Source organism: Halichoeres trimaculatus, unplaced genomic scaffold, assembly GCF_033239565.1.
Source record: "Halichoeres trimaculatus isolate MK-OKI-2021-1 unplaced genomic scaffold, fHalTri1.1 fHalTri1_scaffold_14, whole genome shotgun sequence".
NCBI lineage: Eukaryota > Metazoa > Chordata > Actinopteri > Labriformes > Labridae > Halichoeres > Halichoeres trimaculatus.
In genome coordinates this window covers 24,668,273-24,695,396 of record NW_027437192.1, presented here as the reverse complement: position 1 = coordinate 24,695,396, position 27,124 = coordinate 24,668,273, and the positions used below count along the sequence as shown (strand labels likewise).

The following is a 27,124-nucleotide window of genomic DNA, read 5'->3' as shown; positions in this document are numbered from 1 at the left end:
CTTAATATGGCCTCAGCTCTATTTGAAATACCACTCTTTGATTTTTTTTAAAATTAAACGATTTCTCGAGGCAGAGAAAATTACTCGAGTATTTTTTGTAATTGAGTACCTCGAATCATTCGAGGAATCGTTTCAGCTCTAGATAAAAGTAAGGAGGGGGTGGTGCTTTTAGGAAGCATAACAGAGGTTACAACCAAGCGACAACCTCTTCTGTCCAAAAATGAGGCCACGGTGGAAGTGCAAAACACTGCAGCTCCTCAATGTAATGCAACTTTGATTTCTTTTTAGTGGATCAGGTATGTTTACAGCTTGAAACAATGAGACTGAGAATGTCCCCATCCCAATGACAACTATTGGATCGGGGCTGATTTTGGTATTTTCTAACTGAGCCATGATCGGCATTGTAACTGTTTTTTCCGCCAATCATTCATGTTAGCCATCACTAAACAAAAATTGCTGCCGAACACTAATGCTAATAACCAAGCACTCTGAGTTTCCCAACCTCATGGCTGATGAGAGGATAGAAAAATAAGGTACATGAGGTACATTGACGTGGAACAGTAGCCTCACTTAGCTTTATAACAGAACACATGCAATAACACCAGACACATGACAGCATTAATATCTGCTTTACAGCACCCTACAGTAAAACTTCAGGGACGTATGGTTTAACCATAGACTGTATATAGAGTGGACACCGTGGCTACGCTATTTACAGTTGTACGGTTTTGAAGCCAAAATTCCCCCGTCACAGATGCAGCCATTGGCAGCAATTGCAGTCAGAGTCTGTGCAGTAGAGACTGTGAGGGATTCTGGGAGAATCTGAGTGGAGCTGGGTTACAAAAACAATATATTTTTTCTTTCCAGAGTCTTATCACTTCTTGATACTACCTCTTGACATATTTTACAATCCCAGAAAAAAATACACTAGAACGGCAGCTGTTAATCATCGTTAAACCTTACGTAAAGCCTCCTTTTTAGCCTCATATAACGAATGAAAATGAAACTTTTCAGAAAAAAAAGAACTTGAACACAAGGTAGCCAAATGATATCTTCAAATCACCACAACAATCAGACGTGAGGAATTTTTTTAAGTTTGACCACAGCCCATCTGGAATGGCTGGAAAGCCAGATTTTTTAACCTATACTGCAGCCAGCCACCGGGGGGAGCAGTTTTTGTGGAGACCTCACTTCAAGCCAAGCAAGCGGATGTCCATTTTTTCTTACTGTCTATGGGTTTAACAAGGCAAAAACAAACACAAACTAGTCTGTTAGCTTAGCATTAGCAATCCCAAAGCTCTAATTTCAGCTATACAAAAACAGTATATCAAACTAGATGGTGAAAACAGTCCAACAGACACATGCTGTATTACAAGCACACAGTACAGGGCCTCATACAGAAGGGCATGTAAAATAGATTACATGACTTCAACATCAAAACTAGCTGGACAAAGTTATATGGACTGGCAGGTATTAAATGCTAAAAAAATGGATTGTATCGGGGGAAAGTCGCCGATTGGGACATCCCTAACTTAGTTAATGTGGGGTTGATGTGGAGTTTGTTTTTTCATCATTTTATAAATCAAAGGGCAAAATGACTAACACTATCAGTTGATTAACTCTTCTTTTAGTATCATGTCAACCTCAAACCAAAGTTTTAGATTGTTTGCATTCCCATAAGGCATCAACATTTTTTGTATCCAAAATTAGAATAGTGGCTAACCATTTGTCATCAGACTAATGCCACTGAAATCAGTGATGCCTTTTCAAACCAGTTCATCAACACTTACAGGATTAATCTTTTCAGAAATGCTTGCTTTTTAAAAAAAAGACATTCTCAGTGAAAGTTAATTTGCTGAATAGAACATAATTATTAACCCCAGCAGCCACAACTTTGAGACATTTGTCCTTCCCTCTCTTCTATTTTATCCTCAAATCATATCCCTTCTCCATCTTCACCCCCTGTTTCACATAATCCTGACCCCTACCATCCTCCACTTGCCTTGATTCATTCCTTTCCACCACCAGCCTCTCCCCGCTGACCTCATCTCCCAGGCTCTCCGTCACCCTCACATCTTCTCTCAACCTCCTCTCATAAACTCCCAGATGACTTCACCTTGACCCTCACCTTCCTTACATACCTCAACCTCCCCCCAAAGCTGATGAGGTGAGACTGAGACCCTGAAAAGAGAGGCTGAAAACAGGACAGGGAGAGAAAAACGAGTAGAGGGTGAATCAGGAAAAGATAAGTCAGAAAATGTCAGGAGAGAGTGACAGGGGGAATCATGTAGGTTGGAAGGGCGGCTGTGTAATGATGAGAGTCGTGGGATTTATATTTGAAATCACACACACTCTTGTGCCTTTACAGGCATACACACCACTCTGCTAAAGCTGTTGAAAGAAGTGGTCACTCAATGTCGGCAAGAACGAGTTCAAAGGACGCAGAGGTGTACACGCACACACAACAGGATCACATCCCTCTCCTGAGACCAGAATGCTTTCACACAAACCAGCAAACACGTCAAACTCTGAATCAGTCACGATTAGACACTGTTTTACAATTTGGCTTTAAAAACCTGAATGATTAAATGTGAAGTCATGGCTCAAAACCTGCAAATGTATTCTGTGCATAATCAACACCTGCCTTCTGTTATTGAGTCGTGACAAAGAGCATGATGGGTGTTATCCAGCTCAGTGGGTGTTATTGGCTCAGGTAGACTGCTGCTTTTCCCACTTTTTTTTTTGGCAACACAACATCCCCTTTACATTAGATGAAGTGCGTTTGATGATGTCTTCAAATAGCCTGCTTTGTCCAACAGTCTGAAAACCATACCAGACATCTTGAGTTATATTATACACTGAGTGTGTCATGCAATTGCAGTTCAACTGCATTACATACCTGTTATATTACATTCTGTCCAGTTTTATTGCAGTTACATAGAAATTTTGGAAAACTATTTACTGTTGAAAACTTTTGCTGTTTATTTTTTCATTTAACTTTCTAAAGCATGCTGCTTAGCCTGGGAGCTGTTTGATAAACATATGCTTGAAGGCATTAAATGCAGTTAAGTGTTGGAGTTTGTATTGTTCAAAAGTTTTTACACCAATATTTTCACTTTGACTGCAAATGAATATCAGCTTCAAATATCAGTTATCGGCCTCGTTGCCTACAAATAATCAGTATCAGTATCGGCCTCAAAAAATCCATATCGGTCTCTCTCTACAAGTTATACATACAACACTGCATTTGAAAGAACAACTTTTGTTCTTCTCTGCACAATGCTTTAAAACAAAGTCTGCCGTACACATGTCAATACTTTTCAACAACAGAAAGACCTCTTAAAAAATTCAAGGTCGTGTTAGGGGGGAGACTTATTCTATGTGCATTTTTATATACCTGTGCACATATATATGTATAAAGGTAGGGTCTGCAGGATTATCCTTAAAAAATAAAATGTCAACTTTTACAGTATAATCCTGCTCTATCATGTGTGTCAGTGTCTGCCTTAACCCCTTCCTCAGCCTGTATGTTGATGTTTTGGGGTGTTTCAGTGTGGAGAGAAGGCATGGTTACATCAGCCAATCACAGCGCCCAGTGTGCAAGTGGTTTTGTGTGTTTATGGTAGCGAGAGGAAGAAGCTATTAAGAGCAGCTATGATATGGATGTAGCAAAAAGGAAGTAAAACAAAATGATAAAGCTTTTTCCTAAATGAGGATGAAGCTTGGCTCAACTTTCACTTGCTTTTGAGTAGGGATGGGCGAGTACCAGTATCGGGTATCGGGTCAATACCAGCTTTTTTTCAAGGTATCAGTACTCACGAAGGCTAGTGATACCAGCAGTTGATACTCAAGGCAAAAAGATCTTATGTCAGTTAAGTCCTTCTCGCCAGTAGTTGCTGCTACTTGCTGCGGTTTAACACTACAGCAAATATGCGCCAGGTCCTGTTCAGACAACATGAATGAACCAAGGAGACTTAACAGTTAAACTGTTTGATTTTGCACTTCAGTTTATTCTAAAAAAATACTTAAACTTTAACATTTGTCAGTTTTATTTTTCACTTTTAATTGTTTGAGTAAATTTTCAAAAAATCATAAACACAGAGAGAGTCGTTTGTGTTTTATAATGGACTTAATGTCAGAATTACTGCGCTGTCTTTGATCAAAATGATCTGTCACTGTGTACTCATACTAGTATCGGTCTGAAAAAAAGTGCTATCGAACATCCCGACTTTCAGGTACTTGGGGAGCAACATTGTACAGAGAGCGATGCAAGTTAGCTTTCTGCTAACCAGGTACGTGTCAAATACCTGTGATTAGCTTGTGCTAACATGCTAAGTCAGGTGCACGGCTCTTGAGTCTCTCTAACATAGAAACATGATGCTCCAGGTGGATGCTGGGCTTGTAAATGTGTTCATGAAGTCATGGTCAGAGCCAGTGGGTGTGCGATGCCGCTGGCACTGAGCCAAGCAGGAGGAAGCTAGTTTGAATGTTGTGTTTACTGACAAGTAACAACAAATTCCTGCAGACCCTACCTCTAAACTTTAACTTAAAAAGTAAAGTCTCTTTGCACAGGCATTATTTGTATCATTTCAGTTTGTACTAAATATCATCCCATCTTCTAGGAACAAGTTGTGCTTGTTATAAAAAAGTGCAGTTTCAGAAAGAAAAATAAATCAATCATACAAAATAATGATTTAATCTCTCTAATTTAAGGACTTCTATGCAAAATATCTCAATAACAAATGTTGCTAATGAGTTAACAGCTGTTCTGGCAGATTTTCAAGTCCTCTGCAAAGCCAAATCATCTCATATTTATGTCTTTCACATCCACACTGATGGGGAAAAAAATGAGTTAGAAACTCCAAAAATCATATTAATTACTTCTTAATGGACTGGGTTAGAATCCAGAATTTTCAATATGAGAATGATAATGCCGCCCTCACGCAGTTGTGTATGAAGGCATCATCCCAAACTCAAAAAACGCAGCAAATCGTGTCATTGGAGGAGCAGTAAAAAGCCAATTCCTGGCAATTTGTTCCTGGTAAATCATTTTAATGATCCATTGCTTATCAAAATCAATTAACGGCCCGGCCATTGGTTTTGGCACCAATCCTCTTAACAAAATGCCTACAGGCAATCATCCTCACCACTGTATGCTCATTCCTGCAGTGATCATTTGGAAGCAGTGTGTGTGTGTGTGCAGGGTTTCCTTGAGCAGAGTAAATGGATGCAGGGTTCAGCCAACACAGAGTATGAGCTGGAAAGCAGTGGAAGGATGTGATTGAGGGAGCACACGCATTCATGCATTTACAGCCATGGATTTATCATCAACGACACACACATTTACACTGAAAGTATTGCCATGCGCACAATGACGATTTCACACACACAGACACACACATACACTCATGCTGATTTATTCCATTAGTGGCTGCTGTAGCTACATGAACTCTGGCTGTGCTCCTTCTCTAATGGTCTTAGTCCTGCAGCCCTTAGGTGATTCAACCAATGCAACCAAGTGTCACACAGGTGAGTGCGAGTGTGTGTTTAAATCTTGATGCTGTCTTAAAGTGTGTTTTCCTGCTTGTTTATGTGTTTGCTGGTTTCACAGCCACCAGTTTTCACAGGGTGAAGGGTCAGAGAAAGAATCAAAACCTTGATAAAAGTGAAAGCACTTCGATAAACAGTAATTCTGTTACTTCTGCTGCTAATACCATCATTAATCTTCTTCCTGTGTTCAGATCTGGTCTCTTCCCATGAAATAATTCGTTAATATTCAAGTGTTTCCTTGTTAGCTGTAGCTGTCAAATAGCAGACAGGGGTCAGTCATGCAGTATTATGTCATACAATGGACCTCTGCTCCTCTGTATGCAGTCTGGTCAGGGCTGTGACAGCTGTGGGCTCCTCCTTCCTCCTCCTGGCAGCCACTGCCACCACTGGCCTTCCTCCAGATGAGCCACATTTTACCCAAACTGGCCCCCAACTGGGAATTAGCATCCCTGTTCCAATGACAAATCTACAGTTTCATCTGCAATCTGCACAACTCTGTTTCCTATTAGCTGCCAAATGACTGTATCAAAATAAAGAATGACATCAGCTTTGGTTTGTCTAAACAGGCTTAAGGAGCAGAGTTGTTTAGACTAATCAGAAAGGGACAGAGTAATGGATGATGTCTGTCATGATTAATTAGCATGGGATGGTGTGACAGTGTTGTGGTCTGAGCTAACATGATATTTTGTGCAGCCTTGCTGTGAAAAAGCTCAGATAATGTTCAAATTGAGGGCTGAAATCAGAAGTAAACAATTCAAGAAGAACTCAACTCCTGTTTTGTCTCAATCTCTGCTCCCTTTAGAGCAGCTGTATTTATAGGAGCTACGTTAGCATAGCAGCTACTTTTAATGAGTGCTCATTGTTCACAAACTGAATTATCCACAGAGGTCTCCTCATCTCCAAAGCAAATGAACCAGTGATTGAATTCAATTAAAACACTAAATTTGAAGCAGTTTAAACAAAAATCAGTGTCTATTCAACAGACTAATGTTGTTACATGAGACAAGAGGAGCTAACTGTGCTACTAGCGTCATTTTCAGAGCTATGGTTTGTTCCAAGGTTAAGATTCTTTCAGTGTTTAATGTTCACTCTGTGTTTGAAGAGAGCTGGATTATCTGCAGGGGGCTATTCCTCTTCAAAACAAATGACACAGTGATTAGACTCAGGTAAAAAAGAAAAGTAGTTTCTTGAAGAAGTGTGTCTTCAGTGTGAACGGGGCTCCAATTACCACTGGCAGGTCAGGTGTGTTTGTGTGTGTTTGTGTGTGTTTCTGATTAGCTTTGATTAAGACCAGGTGTAGGAGACTTATTTTAACCCTTTAGTTCCACAGCTCTAGTGGGTGAATCATTATCTCACCAGTAGTGAGCTGTGGCGTTGGGTAGGGTGGTGTGTGATTTCCTCACTATGGCCACGTCCACATGTAGTCGGGTATCCAGGAAACCACATACGTTTTTACATGTTTAGGCCTGTTGTCCACATGAAACTGCAGTTTTACTTCACTGAAAACGTTTTCTGAAAAATTCGGCCAAAGTGAAGATTTCAGAAGAATTTCCCTGATTTGTGGTTTCGTGTAGACGCTGGGAAACTGAGTTTTTGGTTTTCAGTGTCACACCTGAATAACGGAGGTTCATCCTAATTGGATGGCATAGGTTTCACGTCTGAAAAACACTGCCAAATATGAGTGTGACATTCTTCGAGCCAGACTTATCTGCAGATGTGGACGATGGTGTTGTGTAAACAAAGTCTTTGTCAGTTCAAAGTTCATTACAGCCACACAGCGCTGTCTGGAGTGACACAGACTGCAGCAGAGGACTAACCCGGAGCGGACCATGATGGAATATTGGTGAAAAACACGAGTTTTTGGATGATTAATGCAGTTTTAGGAGCGCGCTGTTTATGCCCCGATGGATCCCATTATACGGACGTCCACTGCACGATTTTGGATCTAAATATCTTTGGAAGCACTGCTTGGATCAGGAAAGCCTTCTGGGAGAGTATTTTGTTCTACTTCATTCTATAAACAATGTAAAAGCTGTATAAACCGAACTTATCCTTTAACTAAATATCCGTCTGTTTCTGTGACTAGGTGTGACACAGTTATAGATCCTACTTCAACACCTACTCAACATTATCCTTAAAGATTCACAGCATTGTCGGTATGAAATGGCGGCTTTTAAGGGTCCACATTTGTCAGAGCTCCAGTCAGAACACACTCTGTACCACATCTCAAATAAATGGCAATGTATGACAGGATTTTTACTTCATCCAGCACACCGATTACTCCCCGACTCAAAGAAAGACACCCATAGAGACAGAGACGAAGGAAAGGAGCAAAAGACAAGATTTTGTATATAGTGTCTACATGATTTTCTTCTGTCAAAGACATCTGAAGGAGGAAGGAAAAACTCTCATTTAGTCCGTCTTTATAGTCCTCTTCTGTTCCCTCTCCTCTTTTGCAGAGCACCAATCTCTCCATCGCATCCCAGTGTGACTCAGCATCCCCGCTGATCAAACAACGTCTTGTCCTTCCTCTCCTCCATCTCCTCCACCACCCTGCTTCCTTTTCTTTCCCTTTTCTCTCTGACAGACAGTCGGAGGCAGCCACACGCAAACGGCTCCCTAAAATGCCCCCCTGAGGGAGCAGCCCTGTATTCTTGAAAAGTGAGAAGCGCCCTCCAGGAGAAGGCTTTAAAGAAAAAAGTAGTGAATAACCAGCGAGAGAGAAAATAACAAGATAAGATCACAGTAACAATTCTCTCCATCTTCTCTTTCCTCTTCTCCTCAAGCACCAGTGCACAGCTCGCAGCCTGGATACCAAGAGACGATGGGCCATATTTTTACTCCTTACAGCTCCACTGATTCCTCCTTTTATAATATTTTCCTGCAAGTTTTTCCGCCTAACTGTCCCGAAAACTTTAGACAAGCAGGAAAACTCTGTCTGACGTGTTTCACATCCAGGATACTGAATTGCATTTCAAAAAGAACTGGTCTCCTCCTTTATTTTCACCCTCTTTTCCTTTTGTAAATGTTGAGTCAGAAATCTCAGCTGGCTATTCTTGTAAACCAGTGAATCCCATGTTAGCAGCCTGATGGTACAGAAGATTAATAATCAGACTAAAGGGACAACACTAATGGTTGTTAGTGTGTTGGACTGTAGGAGAATGAAAACAATCAGCCCTCTGATTATGTCTCATAAGAGCGTGACACGAGTTTGGATGACAGAATGAGAAATTAAAGAGGGTTGTGTTGAGTTAATCTTTAAGATCAGGTCAAAGTGGTGAAGGACTAAATCTGTACTATCTTCAGGGTGCTTAAGACTCCTGACACACTGGTTACTGGTCTCCTGATCTGAAAGTCTGATCTTCACACAACAAACATTTTTCTTCAAGATCCCACAGTCTTATTTTCTCCTCTTACCTACAGCTGGAAGGTCTATAATCAAAAAGGAAAGACACTGGGATAATAACTGAGCTGTGTTTTGCTCATTTTCACTGACCTAGAAATTAATTTGGGTGCAGCAGCAATCAATTGGTGCTCAACAAGTTGTTATGCTGGAGTACCATTTCAAGCCACTCTTCACACATTATGAATGAGCTGTTTGTATTCTTGGTAGAAGGTAGGTTCACTTCATTCTTAATGAGGGATTTGACTAACACACCTGGCAATTTGACTAGGGATGATTTTTGACTTCTGACCTGATTTTTTCACGTTTTGCCGATACCAATCAGATACTTACGACGGCCTATTAGGGCCACTAAAGAAATAAAATAAATAAATTTTCCAGAAAAAAAACTCAAAATTTTCGAGTTTCTAAAGTCGCAAATTTACGACTTTAGAAACTCAAAAATTTGCAGGTTCATTAGTTGGAAAATTTATGACTTAATAAACTACTAATAACTACTATTTGCGAGTTAAAAAAGTCACAAATTTACGACCTTGTAAAGTCGTAAATTTACTGGTTTATGACAAGTCCCAGTTTTAGTTGATGCACAGGCACAGGGGATGCCACGCTTGAGATAAGCTGAAAAAAGCCAAGTTGAAAAAATTGTAAAATTGAAGGTTGTTTTGTGACAGATATGGGAGATGTCAGATGTTTTCATGTGTCTTTGTACGATTTATTTGTGTATCTGTGATCTACTGAGAAGTCAGAGTGGACTGTAAACTGTAAACGATTGCTCTGGTCTCTGCTGCAGAAGCGCGAGATCAGCTGTTTACTTTTTTTCATTCCTTTAATAACTGCTCCTGAGGAGCTGCTTTCTTCGGAACAGCCCCATGGCACGACAACATCCGTAAGAATGCAACGACTCTGGGCTAAAACCAGTTGTATCTCCTTATTGCTGAGATCAACTCCAAAGTACAATCTTATGAGGCTTACAATTTGGTCCATCTTGCAGAAATTTGTGACTTTATTAACTCACAAATTTACTAGTTTATTCAGTCGCACATTTTCCACTTAATGAACTTGCAAATTTTTGAATTTCTAAAGTAGTAAATTTGCGACTTTAGAAACTCGATAATTTTGAGTTTTTTCCTCGAAAATTTATTTATTTATTTTATTTCTTTAGTGGCCCTAATACGCCGTCGTAGATACTGATACCTTTTTCTGATAAATCCTCCGTTGGGTGATTCTGTTGTAAATGATGAATCATATTTGTTGTATTAAAATGAGCCCTGTTGGTACCTCCTCGAGGAACACTCACTTTACAAATGTTGCAAGACGCTGTTTTACTATCATTGCTTTCCAAAGAGAAGTAGTCTCACACAGTGGACATGTTTGCTACGTGGTTTGATTTGCAGCAACGGTAAAGTGTGACGGTGCTGAAAACACATGAAAAAACTGGATCGGCCCCGATCACATAATGAAATCTGAAACTATCTTATGGCGTCATATTTGTGTCATATGTCGAGCGAGCGATAAAACACACATACGCGCAAATTATCTCATACCACACGCGCAGGGCAAACTGCCGCACACACTTTTTTATTCCTTGCCCGCACAAATTCAACAACCGAGAGCATACAGGGAGATGCGAGTGAGTAAAAATACACAGCAAGAGCTAAAAAAATGCATAGTGATAGGTATATTAAAGTCTGCAGCACGCGCACAAGGAGTTGCTTTGTGCGGGCTGGGGTGTTGGAGTCACAGACTTTTGACAGTTTGGGGGCGTAATCAAGGGGCCAGCCCTGCCCTCTTGTGATTGGTCAACACCAAACAGAAACACACCCCCACATGGGTGCCCTTTTCAGGATTTTATGCCACAGACAGGAAGAATCCATGTATGGTTCGTTCTTTTGTCATTCTGTCTCAAAACAAAATAAAAAACTAAAAAACTGACTTGTTTTTTTTTTTTGTTTTTCTGTTTTAAAACCAAAACGGAATAACAGAAAAACAGAAAAAACATGTTTTGCGGCTGTTTACTCTGCGCGTGTGGTATGAGATAATTTGCTCGTATGTGTGTTTTATCGCTCGCTCGCTCGACATATGACACAAATATGACGCCATACTATCTGATCCTCCAAAAACAGTCATGTCGGCTGCCGATACAAATATGTGTATCAGATTGGGACATCCCTAAATCTTAACAAATCTAAATATCCAACAAGAGTTTAAGTGAATCTGAAGGAAAACTATAAAATCTAGAGAATCTATATGGTCTTATTGTGCAAAATGAGCTCCGGACACCTGCTTAAGTTTTTACTTATCAGGAAAATTTATCAAAGTAGCTCCTCACAATGCAACCACACCGGACACTTCTCTATGACCTAACTGATGCTCTTCAAAATACTACATAAGTGATGTTTCCATTAATTATCTACTTTAATAGTGGCAGCACAGCACCACTTAAAGTGCCAGAAAAATCTCCTGCCTCATGGTCACTCATATTAAAAAGACATCTGTGGGTTCAACACAGAGCCTAGAGTGATTCAGGGGTCAATAAAGCAGTAGTTTTAAGTACGTTTGGGGTGTTATAACTTTAAATCCAAGAGAAACAGCTGGATCTCTGAACTATTAGTGACCAGGGATTTATCATATGTACCTTAGTCGTTATGTTTCTTCCTTTATTCTGTCTGCTTGGGAATATGTGGGTGAAGTGGACATAGTTGGATAAGGCTCAGGATAAACACTTATTATTAGGTTCCTGTTAAGGTAAAATCTACTTGGTCTGGAAGATCTGACAGTTTCAAGAAACCAGTGATGGCTGAATGGTGCTTGTGGTAGCACCCATAGTTTGAGAGAGATGACCAACTCAATCATCCTAACCACCTACCGGTGCAGCCAGTGAAAGAGGAAATAGTCTGCACTTTTCTAGTCTTTCAACCATCCACAATCCTTTCACACACACTGTGCAAGTGCTGGAGAAGGCTGTCATGACAGTAAGTCCCAAACTGTCCGTCAGGATCTCAATTAAATCCGATTCAAACGTGCATGCAGACCTATGGATGCCATAGGGGCTGAAGTGGGGTTTAGTGCCTTGCCTCACTGTTTGACATGTGGACTGTAGAGCAGCAGAACAACCCACCAATCAGCTGATAAGAAGATGACAGGCTTTACAGCTCAGTCACCAAGGCTCTCATCTGAGACACCTTTAATATCTACATTTCCCACACCCCTCTTCATTCAGACATTCAAGGTGACATCTTTATTCTTAACACGCTGTTAACGTCAAACAGTCTGTTTGGTTAGGATCAGAAAAATAAAAGCTGCGTGGTAAGAGGAGGAAAAATGCCACAGAGCATACTAAAAGAATGTTATCTTTCACAGCTCTTATTTCAACAGCAAACAGGCTTGGTATTGTGCGGCCTGTACTTCTCCAACAACTGCCACTCCATGCTGAGTCTGTTGGCCTCTCCTATTTTACAAAGTGCAGTGGAGAGCTGAAAGACAGCCTACCATGTGCGTCTGTGAGACACTGAGGACTGTGAAAGTGGGTTCATGTTCAACAACTTGCAAACACAAAGAAGCTGCTAAAGTCCCTTTACACCCAGTGGATATATCAGTGAGAAGTCTGACAGCTATAGAGGATTTATCTGTTTCCCTTTAAAGTGGATACTCTTTTTGAGTTTAAAGGGATATTTCTGTTTTTTAAGTGGGGTAGTATGAGTTACATATCCTTAGTATGAGCAATAAAGATGCTGTCAGCTCAACCCCTTTAAACTGCTTTTAGAAACAGCAGAAAGTTTAACAGAGAGTCATATAGCCACATAATTTAGCTAATTTTGTGAGACCTCGACTCAAGCACTCATCACGGTTTAGGTGTCCGCACCACTAGAATTATTTTTTACTTTGCCGTCAGAAAGCCTGTTTTTTATCGCAGTATTTGCAGACGCAATTTAGACGAGCTATTCCACCTGGAGTGTTCGTGTAACTGATTTGAATGAATATTAAACAGAGAAAAAAACTAAAAACAACAACAGCCGAACACTTACTTTGAAGACGAACTTTTCTTCGGCTGTTCTGGTTTTCCACTTTAACTCCTGGGAATTGGAGAAAGTCTGTCTCAAACGTTGGTTTCATTCCTGCAGTGGGCTCTGGCTGTTGAGCATCACAGACAGGAGCTGAATGTCACCTGCTGGCGAAGTTTCCAGAGTAACTGACGTTATTTATCGACACTCCTGACGACAAGTAGTCTTCTCGGTTCGTTGGTGTTAGCTAGCGGTTCACACACCTGCACCTAAAGGTTACCGTCTGGGGTCTGTCCGTTAACATGGACGCTGCTTCTTCTTCGACGTCTTCGTCGCCTTTGGTGGCTTTTACTCAAAAACATAGGCTCATAAAAGAGTAAAACCGTGTCCACTGTAAACGGCATGTCCCTCGCGTTGTCAGAGTCCCTCGTTACTTAGTTTGGTTGTATTTTTCTCTCTTTGAAGCCCGAGGACCCGTACGGTAGATCAAAGCGCGGGAGACTGAAAAGCACGCGCACGCTGCTTACACACAAAGCTTCTGATGGTAAAGTGTTGGACGATACCTCAGTGGAGCCTACAAGGAATCCCTTTATATGACACTCATTGAAATGCTTGAAAATTAAAAATTTCAATCCTAAAGTGTTATTAGAAGATTAAAAAAAACTTTTACGTTTGTGACATTTTGGGGTTTCATTATTTTGTAGTGTGAGATCAAGTACTGCTCCCTGCCTGATAAATTATTTGACCATTGGGTCTGATTCTCTCAAGATAAGCAAAATAATAGACTGTATAACTAATGGACACCGTCTCCACTAGTCACTTGTCAAACAGATTTTTGAAGCCAATCAACTGGCGTGGCCATATTGAAAGTTACATGGGCTTTGAGCAAGGGGCAACATCCGGTCCGCTTCAGGCTGGCTGTAGAACGACTGGAAGTCACGTATGCACCCAGCCATAAAAACAGACTTTAACAGAATTAAAAAACATATTAAAAGCCTGGTTCAAAAAACAGCTTGGGGTTTAAACTACTGATTTCACTATCAGCGCACACTGTACAGTGAGTGAATTTTTTCTATTTCTGCAGTTTAGAAGTTATTAGGATCATTTGATTTTCCAATCGTCGGCGTCATAGCAAACCTGGCTACGTACTTGGCTTCATTTAATGGTTTCAGGAACAGACAGGTGACCTTGCGGATGCTTAGTCCATGTTTTATACAGTCTATGGCTTTGAGTCACTATACCACAGCTATAGGAACAGGTATAGGGCGCCTGTCAGTCATGTCATTAAATCCATCCCCCTACAAAGTGATCAGATAGTGAAACAGGCGATTAAGACAGGAGATGTTTAATGTGTTTATTTCTGCTGTGAAAAGTTTTTTTTGGCTTAATGTATGTGACCTCCGATACTTCTGGAGCCAGCCTCAAGCGGACATTGGAGAAACAGCAGATTTTTAGAACAGAGCTTGCTGCTTGAGCTGCACCGAGCCTGCCTGCAAAGAACTCTAGCCTAGAAGCTTGTCTGTTTTTTTTTTTTTCATTATTTTCTTATATCTCATATAGGGGCTGATCTGTTGTTGCTAATACTTCTGGTACACTCATACAACTTCAAAAAACTTAAACATCCCCCCACAAGCAAAGCTGGTGTATATATGTGGGGTGGGGTGGGGGTAAAAATAACTATTACTAAGTCCCTTCCTCTCTCTTGATATCAATATTGCAGGCTGGGGAGCTGGCATATGCATGTCACCATCAGTGAGGCCTGGCAACAATGCCTTCAGGATCCTATGCATTATTCAGCGGGCCCAACAAGCACTCGGGCTCTGCCATTATCTATTTAAATCTGAGTGCAGGCATGTCCCACTGAAAGCATGTACTTGCACCACCACCTGCCCCGCTTACAAGAGACAGAGAGGGCTGAAGAGGGAGGGGGCAAGGGACTGTTTGATGTAGAAGAGGAAGAGAAACGTTCGCAGAGAGACACAAACTAGAAGGCTGAAATGTTATTGTTGAGGAGAGGGGGTGACAAAGAGGTAGAGAGAGAGGTCACAACAAGATGAGGACAGAGGAAGGGGGAGGGATTACGGATGACAGCTATTAGAGTGAGGCAGAGAGGTTAGACAAATGTAGGGAAATAAAGATGGGAGGCATGCTGAAAAAACTGGAGGCAGGGTAAGACAGCAATGGAGGCAGATATTAAGAAGGCATTAGGGAAATAGGAAGAGGATGAGATGGGGGTGGAGTAGAGAGAATGACGTGATGAATGGAGAGTAGAAAGAAAATGAAGGGGAAGGAAGGAGGAAATATAAAATAAGAGGAGTGCAAAGTAAGAAATAAAAGCCAAAAGAAAGGGAAAAGAAAAGCCAGGAAAGAAGGCAGAATAGAAGATGAAGTAAGGGTAAGAAAGTGAAGAAAGACAAAAAAAATGGTGCACCTTGAGGAGAAAAACGAGGTAAATGAAATGAATTGCTCCCACATGATGTAGCATTTAAAGACTACTACTCTCCATCATATCGCATCCATCTCCCGCCTACCTCGCTCCCCTCCATCATCCATTCATCAAATGAGTGCCATCCCTTCATCCTGACTCATCGACGCAATTGCTCATCCACTCCATTAGGCCATCATCCGGCCCTCTTTTATTCCTGCTCTCCCCCTTCTTCCTCTCCATCCTGTGATCATCTTCAGGTGGAAAACATCCTTCTTACAGCGTCGGCAACGGGGGGAGATCCATGCTTTGAACATAAAAACATCCACTTTAACAAGTCATTTAATCTAGCATCAAGTCTCCTAATGTCATTCCCATTTATTGCCACTGGGGAAAGATCATTTCATATCCAATCAGTCTTCTTGTCCTAATGATTTTCCATGAATCAGGCTACAAGCTCCTGAGTGAGTGATCTCTCTTCACCGTTTTACTGCAGACACTGAGGGTTTTCTCTTTTTATATTTAGGATTGAAAAATAGGGGAAAGAGACTGATTCTGAAAAGGAAAAGATTTTAACTTTAGACAGTTAGGCTTACGTCTGGAGCCAACTAACTTTAAGCCCAGTGGTACTTCTAAGCCTACAGAAAGCAAAACAAAGACAGTGTGCCTGATGGGGTAACTGGTTTCTGAGGTGGTGCTGCGAACCCCAACAACTAAAGCTGCTAAGTAGGAAATGCTGACACCCTTGGAGCGTGACAAAGTCACAAATGTCATAACTAAAATTCATATCCCTACACAACTCACTGAATATGGCTTAAGATAGCAGAGTGAGCATCACAAACCCTCTCAGCAGGTCACTTTCCACATACCTGTGCTGGATGCACACTTCTTTGGTTGGGTCGTATTGTGCAATCTTCATTTTCTAGATCTGAATACTGAACAGTGTACCATGCAACAAGATGCCATTAGTCATCTTATACAGGTTGCTGTGGATTGTGGCATTGTGGTGGTCACTATTACCTGGAGGTTCAAGCCCAGTGGCTGCGCTAGAAGTCAGACGCTACAAACGCGAGGCTTTGTGGGTCTACAGTAATAAGTCTTAAGATTCTTGATATTTGTTGTGAGTTGGTGTTATATAAACAGATAAATTGTATGGACCAATCTAACTGATTAGTTGGCTTAGAAAACCGACACATTCCTAATCCCAACCAAACGTTTGGTTTGTTAAAGGCAGGGTTGGCAGTCCTGAAAAACTAGCATGAATTTGAATGTAGCATCACGTCAGGACTCCACCTAGCCCCTCCTCCCCCTCCTCTTGGAGCTTCTCCAAAGCAATGCCCCCACTCACAGGCACGAGCACCACATGATTGTGAATGACTGAAAGACGGACTCAGCACATCATTTTATATTTTGCACTACCCAAGTCATGTCTCATTTAGAGGTAAGGAAACACCAAAACAAAGGGTTAATACCTCATTGGGTCAGAGGGGAGAGGGGCAGTAGTTAGAGACAGGAGAACAGAGCAAGAAAAGAAAGCCTCCGTCTTTCTTTTCTTGCTCTGTTTAGCTGGAGGAGCGGTTACCAGAAATTGGGGTATGGGTAGTTTCTTTGCCATTCTTCTGCTGAGTGCCAACCTGTACACCGCTAAACTGGAATACGCATTGAGTCAAGGGCAAAACGGCAGGATGGGATTTGATTGGTTTAACAGATTGGATCCTAATCGATGTGATTGGCTGACGTTTTCCTGGGTTTCCTGCTGCTGTAGATAGCAGATATTATTCACTCTCATTTAAGAACACATCATGTCATCAGGACATATAGATCAGTATAACAAAAAGTGTATCTAAATCAAACTACCAATTATACCTTTAAGGCGCAGGCCAAAAGGTGAAGCTGAGGCAACCTCTTATGCTCCCCTGGCATAAGTGGGTTCTCTCTGTCTCCCTCCCAGTCTAAAAACATGCTCATCGGGTTAATTGGTGGGTTTAAATTGCCTGCAGGTGTGAGCTAAACGTGAAAGATTGTTCGTCTGTGTGTGTCAGCTCTGTGATTGACTGGCGACCAGTCCAGAGTGTACTCTGCCTCTCACCCTGAGACAGCTGGGATAGGCTCCAGTCACCCACAACCCTGAACAGGATAAGTGGTAGGAGATGGATAAATGCCTAATTCTTACCAAAATGGATGCTTAATACAGAAATCTACAGAAATCCAACAAATGGGACAGAAAACAATTGAGGAACTGTGTCTTGTGCATCTGAAATCAGAGCTTTTCTAAGGTTTCCACTCAGTTTAAAACCTTTGACAAAACAAATATTTTCAAATTTCAATGGAGTAGAATTTTACAGTAATGCAACTTTTTAAATTTACCTATCTTGTGAGTTTGTCTGGGTTCAAAAGTTAGCCTGTGCGTGTGGCTGTCATGGTGTGATCGAAGACTATTCCTTCCAAAAACACAGTAAAAAATGAGCTGTGTGTGTGTGTTGTGCGAGAAAGACACACCCTTCAGGTTTAATAATGTGGTGGTTGTTCAAGAATAACATTTTATAAACAGGTTTACTGCAGATGCATTCACACAATGTTAATCATGTATGTGAGAAACAAACAAACTCAAAACAGACGTCTCTTTATGCGACCACGCTCATTTCCCGGCATTCTCATGGCTGCAGTAGGTCCCATCAATGCAACCATGCAGGAAAGTAAAAGTGCTTTACCCAACCGTTTAAATGATTTCTGTGGCACATATTGTCATGGGATGTGCTGTGTGGAGGGTGTATTCCCCTTGACAATTTCTATAGAACGTACAGTGAGTTTAAGTAGTACAATCACACATCCCTTGGGCACAGTTCATGAAGCACACAACACAGCGGGAAGCATGTTGGATATGCTTTAGTGGTTTACTTTGCAAGCCTGAACGGAGACATATATCATACATCGCTGTTGAACTCTAATGTAACACATGGCTAGGATTCAAGTCATCAATCAGGAAATTTGTCAATTCATCAAACATAGAAGAAGGAAAAACTGGGAACATACCCAGGTCCAAACATGCACACATTGCTCTATCAGTATATGAATGAACATGTGCATCTGTGTTTCCTTTCCAGAAGCACTTGAGCCTCACTCCACAAATCAGCTTCTCTCATTCTGTTTTGTCCCTCTCTCTGATTTTAGCGTGAAATGCTCTGTGATCACTCTGCTTCAGTTCTCCATGCAGCCCATAATCATTGCAGCGCTTGCTCACTCATTCTGTCAGTCAGAGAGGAATAGAGAGGGCCAGCTGACACCCAACACCAATCCCCATCCTCCTCTTCCCCTGCAAACACACAACTAACAACAAGCACTCAAATAAACACTCACACAGGCAAGGCAAACAGACCACGCGCCGCACAAAGACACACATGCGGAAAGGCCAACTCGCCTGGCAGGGGATAGGCAATGGACTTGGGCTCGGGGGCTTGCTAGGGTGGAAAGGGGAACAATTTCATGCCCAAGTGCATCAGAGTACAGAGTACACGAGTACACTGGGAACACGAGTAAACATTTTTCCACCCAGATAGGTTACAGCAATTACCCTCGCCTCTTTAACCTCGCCGCACGCCTGCAAGCTCTGTTTCAGGTCCTTTCTACGAGAAGATTTCAAATTCAGTCTTGTATAGGAGAGCTCAGAGTTTGATTGGTGTCTTTCTGTCAACTGTATCACTTTTTTTGCGCACGATGAGTGTTTTGAGATGTATTATGAGTGTACAGTACAGGCTGCCAGTTTTGGTTGACCCTGCAGTAACAGCTGTGATTAAATACTCATCATTTGTCAGGAAATGTGTCAAAACAAGGTGCCAGTAAGAGTAGCTCAATTACAACAACAATGAGGGTTTGCATGAATATGACAGCGAGTGCTGTTGATAATTACAAGAGAAGTGCAAATGACATGACAGAGACCATATGAGTGTGTGTGTGTGTGTGTGTGTGTGTGTGTGTGTGTGTGTGTGTGTGTGTGTGTGTGTGTGTGTGTGTGTGTGTGTGTGTGTGTGTGTGTGTGTGTGTGTGTGATGTGCTCTTATCACGCCAACAAACCTGGATCAGCATGTACAAACCAGAATTATTTTTTTATCTGTGTGTGCCATGTCCCTAATACCGGCCAACAAAGAACAGAACTAAACATATACACTCACCAGCCATTTTATTAGGTACACCTTGCTAGTACCGGGTTGGACCCTCTTTTGCCTTCAGAACTACCTTAATCCTTCGTGGCATTGATTCAGAAAGGTACTGGAAACATTCCTCATAGAGTTTGATCCATATTGACATGATAGCATCACTAAGTTGCTGCAGATTTGTTGGCTGAACATCCATGATGAGAATCTCCTGTTCCACCACATCCCAAAGGTGCTCTATTGGATTGACATCTGGGGACTGTGGAGGACATTTGAGTACAGTGAACTCATTTTCATGTTGAAGAAACCAGTCTGAGATGATTCCAGCTTTATGACATGGAGCGTTATCCTGCTGGAAGTAGCCATCAGAAGATGGGTACACTGTGCTCATAAAGGGATGGACATGGTCAGCAACAATACTCAGGTAGGCTGTGGACTTTAAACCATGCTCAGTTGGTACTAAGGGGCCCAAAGTGAGCCAAGAAAATATCCCCCACACCATTACACCACCAGCAGCCTGAACTGTTGATACAAGGCAGGATGGATCCATGCTTTCATGTTGTTGAGGCCAAATTCTGACCCTACCATCTGAATGTGGAGCAGAAATCCAGACTCATCAGACCAGGCAACGTTTTTCCAATCTTCTATTGTCCAGTTTTGGTGTTGCTGTGTGAATTGTAGCCTCAGTTTCCTGTTCTTAGCTGACAGGAGGGTCACCCGGTGTGGTCTTCTGCTGCTGTAGCCCATCTGCCTCAAGGTTGGACGTGTTGTGTGTTCAGAGATGCTCTTCTGCAGACCTCGGTTGTAACCAGTGGTTATTTGAGTAACTGTTGTCTTTCTATCAGCTCCAACCAGTCTGTCCATTCTCCTCTGACCTCTGGCATCAACAAGGGATTTTGTCCCACAGAACTGCTGCTCACCGGATATTTTCTGTTTTTGGGACCATTCTCTGTAAACCCTAGAGATGGTTGTGTGTGAAAATCCCAGTAGATCAGCAGTTTCTGAAACACTCAGACCAGCCCGTCTGGCACCAACAACCATGCCACATTCCAAGTCACTTAAATCACCTTTCTTCTCTTTTCTGATGCTCAGTCTGACCATGTCTATATGCCTAAATGCATTGAGTTGCTGCCATGTGATTGGCTGATTCAGAATTTGCGTTAACGAGCAGTTGGATAGGTGTGCCTAATAAAGTGGCAGGTGAGTGTAGTGACATGTATAAAAGTGTTATGTGTGTAAAAGTGTTAGATGTTTTTAAAGCCTGTAAATAATAGTCATCATCTTAAGAGCTGGAAAATGATCAACTTCATCGATGTTACACAACCTGCAGCCACTGCATGATTCATCCCACTTGTGTACGAGGGATATGAGTAAAGCACCTGGGTCACTGTGTGTACATTGCTATCATAGTCTGCTTGTGAAAAGCACAACTCATTCACCACTTCATTAAAAACTGATCCGCTCGACATTGATAATGAATGGACCTGATTATTTCAGCTTCAGTAATGTCTGCTGCATCCAATCACCTCATCTCTCCAGGCCTGCGTTTCATAACTGCAGCAATCTACCTTCCTCCTGTGTGGTTGTGTGAGGAACACACAGCTGCAGGACAGGAAACATTTTAAATGGCTGTTTTTACACCCAATGACTATCTGAAAGAAAGATGTTGTGCTGTTAATTACTGCAGGGATATTAACCAAAAAGAAAAAAAAAAGTCAAATTAGAGCATAAATCAGCCAGTTTAGCCTCTGCAGAAGCTGGATGGAAAATTACAGCGAGACAAACGTATGCATCCTTATTGTACAAACTAAGATCACTTTGCATTCCTGCAAGCTGACTTTTATCTACAAAGAATGTGTTTTACCTCATCTGTGCTCGATTTCTATTTACTTTCTTTTTTATTTCACACCAGAGATACGTGGAGATGCTCCCTCTTCATAAAAGTTGACTGGCTGATGGCTTGATCATCCAGATGACATCTGTAAACCTCACCCCCATAAAGCGCAAGCATTACAAACCATGGCGTGCTGCATGAATAGCTACCAATCTGCTGGTTGTTTTTGCACCAGCCCAATAAAACCTCCAGCTCAAGAGCTGAATGCTTTTTATTGATATGCAATATGCAAAATGGCCTCTTTGTGGCATAACACTCAACGTGGTTTACAAGAGTCAGAGCTGAGGGGCAGAGAGACATGTAGTGGTGGGAAGCAGGGAAAGAAAGATTTGGTCTCTAAATGCACATGTACATTTAGAGACAAGAAACTATTTTGTGCAGCCACTTTCACACAAACTGTGGAAGTAGATTTTAAATGAATTCACTTTAGAAACACAGAAATATCCCCTTCCAAATAACCCCATCTCCTGTGCTCTGCATTTTCATGCAGCAAAGCTTCAGAGGCAACTCCAAAGCAATCGGAAAAACATTATGAAAACAAAGCCCTTCACCTTGTCTTACACTCAACGACTCGTTCCCACTACTGCAGTATTTCAGCTCAGAGCTTTGCTTTACAGTGCACATGAAGACAAAGTGCTCTGTTGCACAGGGATACCCGATCAGTGCCAGCTTGTATGGTGGAAATGAAGTAATGGGGAATCTGAAAAATGATCATGGCTGGGAAATCTGATATTTAATATTTTAAAGATGGCTCACAAGCCATTATTTATCACAATAATGCACCGTTTATTACATTAAAGGAGAGCTAAATCTTGAATCAAGTCCAAATTAAGTTTTCCTTTTAGGTCTGAGACCATTTCGTAGATAAGAAGTGGGGTTGTTATGTCTTGGCACTCTACTTTTTGTTTGCCATCACTTGACATTTAAAGAGCTTGTCATATCAGACTTGTTTTCAGAATGGTGCAGCCAGGATTGGTACAAGTACTCGCTGTTGACCCCAGTATTCAAGTTACATTTCTTTACTCGTGAACCTGTGCAAGCGCTGCTTTTGGATACAGCTTTTTATTATCACCTAATTAAGGGATACAAATTGTTGCTTCTCTGGCCACAGCTTCAGCCCACAGATCCAGATCACAGCAAAAACAACTGTTTTTACAGCAGCTATGGCAACTCTCTAGGAACATATTTCGCTGAAAGCAAAAGCGCAACCATTTGCTACACTTGTGACATTTCAGTCAAGAAAAGTGAGGTCTGAAAGTAAGAGGTGTTAGACCTGCATACCATGGAGATTCTTGTTTGATGCTTAACCATGTGCTTAACGCACAAGGAGAGAACAGCAGAGACAGAAAACAGCACTCTTGCATCATGTCATATGCTAGCCCTGCTAGCACACATTGTTTTGATGAAGCCAGAGCAGTGAAGATTATCCTGCTTATAGCCAAAATGGTAACTGGAGATATGCTCCCATGAGGTTTTGTGGAAGGAGAAGGCTTCAAAGAACTGATGGCGTACAAGTCACCAACACGTAGAACAACAGCTCAGAGAGAGAAAAAGATGTATAAAGAAAGGTCTGTGCATGATGGGCCCTTTTTTGTTTATGATAAAAAAGAAAGAAAAAGAAAATATACATACAGATACTCAAGTACTTGTTCTTCGGGTAATTTCAGTAATCGAGTGCAAGGGTCACTGTAAATTCTCATCCCTGGCAAGCAGAGCCAAGAACAATCACACAACAGTTCAAAAGAAAGGATAAAGAGGACATCTCTGTCCTCCTTCCGTGGCTGATTGATGCGCCTTTAAACATAAATGATGGAAAAGTGACATCAGAGGTGAAAAGAGCCTGACTTCCTTAGACAGATTGAATTAAAACAGTGTGATCACGTTGTCTCTGGAATCCCCATTGTGTGGTTCTGACCAATTAGAATCCTGTACAACAGAGCTCGGTGATTAGTGGGAGAGCTAGGCAATAGTGACACAATAATATTCCATCGTATTCAGTCAATTATGTCATTAAAATGTGGCATCGAGCACTATTCTCTGCTGAGCGTTTCCATCGATGAGACTAACCAATGAGATGAAGCTTTAATCATGCTCACACAGTGCAAATCATTAACTTCTCAGATTCATGCCATTTATTAAACACTGTAATGTGGAGGGTTCCAGCATAGAGGAATGATCCTGACAGACAACAGACAACGTTTACGGGATATACTGATGTGCAAATTGACACTCACAGTCTGGTACCACCCATCAAAGATATGGATACAAATACATGGAGAATTTCAATGCTACATCCATGCAAACAGCTTTGACTCAGCTTTCAAATGAAACTGTGGAAGAAAATCAACCAAATACTCCATTCAGGTCTCAAAAAAATCACGTTTTTACTCATCATAGAAAAAACTAAACTGGAACTTACAAAAGCCTACCATCCTGTCTTTCCCCTTTAGCCTTACATCTTTTCTCCTCCAGGTTTCAGACTGTAGCACAACCTTGAATAATAACCTCATCTCCATGCACTCATCAAAGACACAGCATCACTAACAAGCCTCTGATGTGATGGTGAAAAGAAATAATGGGATTTGAGCAGTGTGTGTCGATGCACCAAAACCAACCCCAGCAAATGCAACCCTAAACACACACCCACACACACACACACACACACACACACACACACACACACACACACACACACACACACACACACATACACACACACACACACACTTCCAGAAATGTGTAGCAAAATCAATTTTGAGGATGAATGAAACTCGATAAGTCATGGTGAACCTGTGCTTTGATATCATCTTGCTTTTCTTAATGTTTTTGTATTTTCCACTAAATGAAAGAGAGATGGTTTGATTAGCCGTAGGAAGAATGGAGTTTTTCCCAAATCTGCCTTAAAAACTTTGCAGGTATTTAATTTGTTGTTTTGAGATTTGCAAGCCTGCAGCAAAAGTTGATGGAAATATGATATAAATTCTGTTTTGTTTTGTTTTTTCCTTCAGTACTTAATGCATTCTGCAGATGTGTATTATGATAACAGGTGCAAGCTTTCAATGTAGAGTCTTACTAAGATATCAGACTGTCAGATTGAGTCTTTGGTCATTTTATGAACATGATCAGGAGTTTTTCTGCCATTTTACCAGCATCTGAGATTTTGACAGATTCCATTAGGATGGTGTCTCCATTGTGAACCAGTGGGACATACTCAAACAGAGGCAAGAGAAAGTCAGCCAGATGGAAATGACACATTTTTATATTTATCTTGTGGCTGGGATCATTTTGAGTAAATCTGGGTTTGAGCATTGAGAGCCACTGTGCTCCATGCAAAGTTTAGATTTTTGATACCCCTGCATTAATAATTCATCACCCTGACACTAAAATCTACAGGATCTGTTCGGTCAGTGAACACACCACTCTTTATCTTTGGATATTAGGTTTCACATAAGTGGATTTTTTGAGGAACATACAGGGTGTAAGAGCATTAGGTTAATGTGCAACACACACACAACATCAGAGCTCCACAGGGAAACCCCTACACACGCTGAATTCCCTGTAATCAAGCAAATCAGGCTCATAATTAACTTGATATGCATTAGGTAAACACAACTCAAGTGTATACAATCCGTGTGTAACACATAATTTCATCCAATCATCTATTTAATCTGCTTTCCATATCACAAAAAGTGCATCAACCCACACCTGGCTGGTGAGGATGAGCCATGTTCTGTGCCTGATCTCCCTTATCTTTCACACATTATCCAAGTAATCCAACCAAAGCCAGGGGATAAAGTAAGGCGGTGCCAGAAGAAGGACTGGATTGCAGCGGCATGGCTGTATCATGCGGGGAAAGGGGCGGTGACTAACTGAGGTAATTCACATGAAACCAGATGTTAGGAGGGAGAGAACGGTCAGCATTTTTCTAAGCGCAGAGAAAGCTCGCCTCCTTAAAACAAACATGGCAACAGTAATAAATGTTCAGCATCCTAAACGACCCCCACAGCGCTATCAGCAGTTCCCCTTGGAGAATTCCTGGACCGGGGTGGTCCTGGTTGAGGAATCGTTCCCCCTGTCCCAAGCGCCATGGTCGTTGTGCGCTGCTCTCGTGATTAATCAGGCTGCTGTGTGCACCTCTGCCTCACAGTATAAACGCGATACTTCTGCAGCCAGCGTGAGTTCCTCTCCGGGACATACACACTTGCACATACAACACACACATTCACCACACACACGCAGACGCAGAAGCGCGCTTTCACGGTCAGCGAACATTTACGCACGGATGGAACTCAGCACTCGTGAACATCTCTTAATTTTTTTTCATGTGTGTTTACGGTTTGCAAGCCTGAGACAAATTAGCTCTTCTGTGTTTGCCTGTGTGACTGAGCGTGTATGTGTGCAAGGGGGGTCGTCCTGCGTTCGCAAATGGCGCAACTTCTCGTGTTTTTCCCGTCAAGTTGACACAGCTGGAAGCCCCTCTGACACCAGACCGGCCAGTCTGGTGCTAAATGTCACTATGCACCAAGACAACCCCGGATTCAGTCGTTCTCTTCACCACATACAGATAAAAAGCCACATGACAGCCTGTCTCCGCGGCATGCACGGACTGAGAGAAGAGGATATGCGCTGTAGCACCTGCATCCTCAGTTTTTTTTTAACATCCCATCGCTGAATTAGTGCTTACCTTAAAGACGTGGTTTCTCTGCGTCGTTGTCTCGGGACGTTATTGTATCTGGAGTGATAGAAACAGGAACGCACGCCTATTCCGCAGCTCTGCGATCGCAGTGTGCAGGAGAACGGAGGCTGGAGGAACAGCAGTTAGATCCAGCGGTGCCTCTCTCTATTTCACTCCCTCTCTTGCTCTCGCTCTTCTCTGGTTCACAGGCAGGGCTTCCCACTGAAATATCACCGGCAACCGATTGGTCCACGCGATCCTCGGCGGGCCCTCTCGCTGTGAGGAGGGGCCAATTAAAAGCAGAGGGACCGAGGCGACCATCACCGCAGATGAACCAATCTCACAGGCCAATCAGCAGTGAACGGTTTATTATTTGTAATTAAAACATAGCGGTATATGTTTCATTACATAGCTACTTTGAAATAAAACGACGTGTCACGTGTTTCCAATATAACTGTTTAATGTAAAATTAAGAAAAAAAATACAGTGATGTAGTTTATGTTATTTTGTTTGCTTCAGTTTTAAAATTTTGTTTATGAAAGCAGTGTGATTTTATGCGATTTAACTACCTTTTTGAGCTGTTTGTTGCATGGCAGACTGTTTCAAACTGCTCTGAGGTAAAGATTTTTCAGCCATAGCTTTATAGCAGCTCCCATTCTGAATATGGCATTGCGTCAACCACTTAACTTAGATCTCAGCTAGTGTAAATGGGTCAGAGCAGAGTGAGCAAGATGCAGAGAGATAGAGAGGTTTTTTTAATTGGTCTGTAGGTCATTGCGCGAGTTAACGAAATAATAGCAAATAACGACTTCTGTTTATTTTTCCCCTTAACTTTTTATCAAAGCAGCACCCAAGTGATGAGCATGCGTACATGCCCACGTGGAACCATAGGGGCGTCGGTGTCTCGGAGTCTGTGGTGGGTTGTTATTGTTTTTCCCGCCACACCTTCTCCGTCACTTTCGCACGCGCTCAGCAGTGCCTTCAGTGTGAACTCTTTCTTATGCTGCGTGAAGAGATTCAGCTTC

General features: G+C 41.8%; 1 protein-coding gene across 5 annotated transcripts in view; it reads right to left on the bottom strand.

The window, feature by feature from the left end:
• Positions 1–26,273, bottom strand: part of dlgap3 (discs, large (Drosophila) homolog-associated protein 3) — a 208,292-nt gene extending 182,019 nt beyond the window's left edge. For 4 of the 5 annotated variants that reach the window (XM_074686306.1, XM_074686304.1, XM_074686307.1 and 1 more), the window contains exon 1: positions 26,109–26,273. The gene's annotated coding sequence lies outside the window, so the exon portion shown is untranslated. Of the gene's footprint in view, positions 1–12,978; positions 13,453–26,108 lie in introns of those variants that run through there. The other variant, XM_074686305.1, reaches the window with a different exon arrangement.
• Between the last annotated feature and the right edge of the window lie 851 nt (positions 26,274–27,124).